Source organism: Chrysochloris asiatica, unplaced genomic scaffold (assembly GCF_000296735.1).
Source record: "Chrysochloris asiatica unplaced genomic scaffold, ChrAsi1.0 scaffold00044, whole genome shotgun sequence".
Classification (NCBI taxonomy): domain Eukaryota; kingdom Metazoa; phylum Chordata; class Mammalia; order Afrosoricida; family Chrysochloridae; genus Chrysochloris; species Chrysochloris asiatica.
The window spans coordinates 17,037,482-17,043,341 of NW_006408562.1; positions in this window are offsets into that span (position 1 = coordinate 17,037,482).

Genomic DNA, 5,860 nt, shown 5'->3' on the forward strand with positions numbered 1-5,860 from the left:
GTGACAGGGGTCAGCAGGGCTTTTTATGCAGTTCTTCTCTGTCTTATGGGTCATTATGAGTCAGAACTCACTCAGGGCCATATAACAACCAGCACATTATTTCTAGAAGCAGATCACTAAGGCATTCTCCTTCAGAGCTATGGGATGACTTCAAATCACCAGTCTCTCTGTTAGCAGTCAAGCCCTTAACTGTTGTATTTCCAGGATTCCTTAGAAGCAAAGTTTCATTGTTAAGTGCCATTGAGTGGGTTCTGAGTCATAGAGACCTTGTATAAGGTTTCCAAGGAGTGACTGGTGGGTTTGAACTGCCGACCTTGTGGTTAGTGGTTCAGTACTTATCCTAAAGCACCACACCAGGAATCTTTAGAAGCGAGGTACAGCTCTCTTAATAAACATATTTTCATGACTATATCTGTTTGCTTATCTCTGTTTATAAACATCACTTTACTGCTGTGTAGTTTATGTAGCATCAACTCAATACAAAAAGCATTCTCAATTCACTATTGCTATTCATCGTGGCATTTCTCAATGGGAATTCCCTCATTCAGTGAAATTTAACACTACAATTACATACTAGCTAATTTTCCTTTCCCAACTATGATCTGACAACTCTGTGTGCGGGGCAGGAGATGGAGAGAAACGTAAATGTGCTGTTGCTGATCCTAGTTTGGATTAGGCTCTCTTTAGCTTCCTTTTTCTATTGAAGGTTGACGAACAATTTGTATCAATGAATCTGGGGAACCAATCCAATCAACCCACTGACTCAAAGCGACCCTAGAGGACACAGTGTATGACTCCATAGGCTTTCTGAGACTGTGACTCTTTACAGAAGCAGACAGCCTCCTCTTTCTCTGAGGAATCAGCTGGTTGGTCTGAACCACCAACAGACCAGTGCTTAATCCATGGAGCCACCAGGATTCCTTAACCTGGAAAAGGACTGGACTATATACACCAAGATAAGCATACATTGATAAAGGTCGGGATATTCTTGTGGCTTTAATAGCTTACTCAAGAGTCTTCAGGAAGCATTCTTTGCTTACAGGGATTGAGTAGACTGCACATTACTCTCATCTATTATGATTATGATCTTATAGATTAGAGACATGTTCAGAGTTGGAAAGACCCTGCATTACTAAAACAATACTCTATCTAAATCCTTGGACTTGAAATGCTATAATTTAATTTTGTATTGCAGAAATCTTCAAACCTACACAAAACTAGAGAGACGAGAATACTGAATCATCGTGAGCTTTCATGGCTATGAGCTTTTGCTAATTTTGTTTTATGTGTCCTGACCCCATTTTTTGTTTCTGGTGTATTACAAAGTAAATTTTGAATGACATATTGTAACCTCTGTAAATTAGTGGTTTCTTTCAGAGGATTCTTTTAAAAACTTTATTTGAACCTTTTGTTATGGTTTAGGTGAAAGTTTACAGGGCGAATTAGTTTTCCACTCAATCATTTATATACATTTTGTTCTGTGACATTAGCTGTGATCCACTCAATGTATCATACTCTTACCACTTCCTCCCTGGGTTTCCTGTTTCCAGGCCTTCTTCTTTCTTGCTCCTTCTTGCCTTCTGAGTTTTGTTATTTTATCAAATGCTTCCCTTTTGATCTTAGATGAGTGATTGTTTTGAGGAGTATCCTCTTCACAGGCATTATTTTTCACTTTATAGGCTTGTCTATTGTTTGATTGAAAGCTGATTCACAGAGGATTCTTTAAAAGAATATCTCACCTTATACTAATATTATGCCTGACATAATAATAATATATTATATTTGGGAGCAGGGGAGGTCCATATGATAAGCACTGGACTTCAAACCACAAGATGAGGCTTTCTGCTCTTGTGATGTTTAAAGCCTCGGAAACCCTACAGGGTCGCTGTAAATAGGAACTGATTCAATGGCACCTATCACTGTCACCAATGATCTTGTATCTATTTTACATAATGTTTCTTTTTATATTACCAATGTTATACTACAGATGTCTACCCACTTGTCTGGCAGTTCATTGGACTGTGTTGACTTCTGTGTTGCTCTGATGCTGGGAACAATATCACTGGAGTTTCAAATACCAGAAGGGCCACCCAGGTTGGGAAGGTTCCAGATGAACTTCCAGACTAAGAACAGACTAGAAGAAGAAACATGTGGTCAATTTCTGAGGACTTAGTCCTTGAAAACCTTGTTAACAACAAATAACATTCCCTGATATAATATAGTGTTGGAAGCTGAGCTTCTCAGTTTGGAAGACACTGAAAATAGGACTGGAAAAGACCTCTCTCCTCAAAGCAGAGTTGACATGAGTGATGTGGATGGAGCAAAGATTACAGTCTTCATTTGCTGATAGGGCACAACTCAAAATGAGGAGAAACAGCTGTAACATCCATTAATAATCAGAATATGAAAAGCACAAAATATGAATCTAGGAAAATAGGAAGTTGTCAAAAATTCAATGGAACATATAAAGATTGATGTCTAGGAATTGCTGTTGTTGAATGTTGTGTAGTCGGTTCTGACCCACAGCGACCCTGTATAGGGTTTCCAATGAGTGGCTGGAGGAGGTGGTTTCAACCACCAACCTTGCATTTTGTAGTCCAGTGCTTATTCTATAGTACCTTACCAGCTGAAATGGGAGATTTTGAATCAGACAAACATACGGTTAACTATTCTGTGAATGACAAGATCTATCTTGCTGTCTGACATAGGAGAATATTTATACGTGTGACATTGTGGGATAAAGCCCTGAACCATAAGCTTGATTGGAACTACAAGGTTGACAGTTCAAACTCACCAGTTGCTCCTTGGAAACCCTATACAAGATTTCTTGGAGTTGGAACTGACTCAAAGGCACTTAACAACAACAAAGAAGACCAGTTTAAATAACTATTATTTAAATGTATACACCAAACACTAAAACCTATGCTGAAGAAACTGAAGAGCTCCTACTGACTTCGAAGTCCTGGTGTGGCACTGTGGCTTAATGAGCCAGACTACAAAGCTGTTTGAACTGCAATGTTGGTGGTTCAAGCTCACCAGCTGCTCCTTGGAAACCCGATGCAGGCTTGCTATGGGTTGGAACTGACTCGACGGCACTTCACAACAACAACAACTGACTTCTTCAGTTTGAAACTGACCAAATGTGCAATCAAGATGCACTGATAATTACTAGTAATTTGAATGGGAAAGTTATCAACAAAAAAGAGGGAAAATATGGTCTAGGTAATAGAAATTATGCTACAGACTGCATGATTGAAGTTTGAAAAACCAAGGACTTCAGCATCGCAAATACATTTTTATAGCAACACAAACAGTGACTATATACATGGGTCTCTCAGATGGATTACAGAGGAATAAAATTGACTTTATCTGTGAGAAGAGATGATGGAGATGCTGAATGTCATCAGCGAAAACAAGGCCAAGGCTGATCCTCAACTGCTAATTAATATTGAGAAAGCTGAAGAAAATTAAAATGAGTCTACACTATACAGAATACAACCTTGTGTATATCTCACATGAATTTACAGATGATCTCAGCTATAGATTTCATTCATTAGACACTAATGACTGAAGACCATAGGAGTTCTGAGGTGACATCAAGAGCATCATATGGAGAAGGTAAAAGGTGACTAAAAACATGGAAAAGAAAGAAAAGACCAAAGTAGGTGTTAGAAGAGATTCTAGAATTTGCTTTTAAACATAGAGTAACTAAAGTGAATAGGAGAAATGTTGAAAAAAAGGTGAACAGAATATTTCAAAGGACAGCTTGAGAAGAAACAGTAGTATAATATAATGAAATGGGCAAACTCCAGGAGTTGGAAAACTCAAAGGTAAGAACATTCTCAGCATTTCTCTAATTGAAAGAACAGAAGAAATATTTCAAGTCTCAGCTTGAAGGCTTGAAGGATTCTCTAAGGCTAGATATGGTTGTAGCATTTAGCTATGGCAGTTGTGATGAAATAGAAGTGATGTTTGTAAAATGTAGGACATCTTCACCATCCAACACAAGCTCCTCTTTTATTCTTTTCTAAGTACTGAAAGGAAGGAATCCTGGTGTAGTACTATAGGATAAACATTGCACTACTAACCACATGGTTGGTGGTTCAAAGCTTCCAGTCACTCCTTGGAAACCCTATACAGTGTCACTTTGAGGAAGTTGACGGCACTTAACAACAACAACAAAGCCTTAAGGAAAGGACGTCTGGTAGCATAGTGGGTTAAACTTCCAGTTGCAAGATGGAAGTTCACTAGTTTGAATCCACTAGCAGCTCTTTGGGAGAGAGATGAGACTTTCTGCTCCCGTAGAGATTTACAGCCCGGGAAACCCCATACAGTGCCTAAGAGTCAGAACCGATTGGATGGCACACCACCACCACCATCAGTCTGAAGGAAGGTTAAGAAATATTGTCTCTAAATTGACACAGCCCTCTCTGAGCTTAAGCATTATTACTATGGATGAAGGAAGAGTGAATTTTTGAGGACCATTATTCATTTTGGTTATACTGACTATGGAGAATAACTGATTTACTTTTTTAATGCTTGCTTTCTTTGGAAAGAAGCATGCAATACGTCTAATCCTCAATTTTCTTCTTCTTATCCAACATTTCACATTTATAATAGAAAAAAAAATTCTACTATTTGTCAGTCAAAGTACACACCAGAAGTCAAGGACAGAAGGGGGCACTGGAGGAGCCTGGAGCCTCTTCCCCAGGGGACCTGGAGGAGAAGGTTCAAAAGGCCTCTGGGGGGAGCACATGAATGTGCTGGGAAGGCGGGATAGGGTGACTGCTCACACCATTTCCCCCCGTGTGTGTGGCTCATGGAGGATCCTGGTTGGACTCACAGTGCTGAAGTAGCAGCTGCAATGGAATCCGGTTCTCACGGCCGAAAGCAGCAACTCCAGCTGAAACACTGTGTGGAGAAGAAGGGGATGGGGGAATGGGACCATGCAGGAGGAGGACAAGGGGGTCCTTGGCCATGAAGTTTGGTGGCCATGGTCACAAGACCAAATTTGGCATGGCTTGGGGGCCACAAGACATAGTGAACTGGAGGCGCCAACCATTGTGGACAGACTTTGTGAGTTGGTCCTTGGTGCAAAGGAGAGGCTGTGGGCCCCAAACAGCATCAGGAGAAGTGCAAAAGCACTTGCAGTGAGGGAGTGGATTGGAGTCTGGAGTGGGGAAAGGGCAGTTTACGTAAGTGTTGAAATAATGGTTCCTGAGAGGGCAAGGAAGAGCTCAAAAGTCCCAGGGAACAACGGGAAAAGGTACTGTGAGAGTAGGGAGCCTGCGAGCAGCCGTGCTGTCCAGGTAAGTAGGACCTGTCCCTGGGGTTCAGGTGCATGAAGACTCGGGACACTGAAGCATCGAAGAAGAGATTTGGCTGCCTGGGTTGTAGGACCAGGTAGTTCAGAGTGTCCAAGAAACATGCCCAGAAGGGAAGGGGTCCCAGGAAGGAGAGCCCCTACCTCCCATGGGCCACAGGACCTGAAGGTACAGCTGGAAGGAGGGTGTTAACTCCAGGGAAGAGTTACAAAATTTTCACATGAGGCCAATTTTCACAGAATGAACATGTCTTTGGAACCTACCCATGGCAATAAATGAAGGGTGGGTAAATATCTTCAATAAATTGAGAGGATCTTTCCTTCAACCACTTTCTGAATATTTTTCACCTATTCTGTACATTGTTATACACTACGAAATGCAGGTGATACCAAGAAGGGTTATGTTAACTTTGCAACACTTAGCAGGTTATCGACTTACTATCTGATCCAAAAGTCAGCATTCATCTCTATTTTGCTGCCAGTGTTAGATTACAAATGTTGTTAAGTGCCATCAAGTTGATTCTGACGTATAGGGTT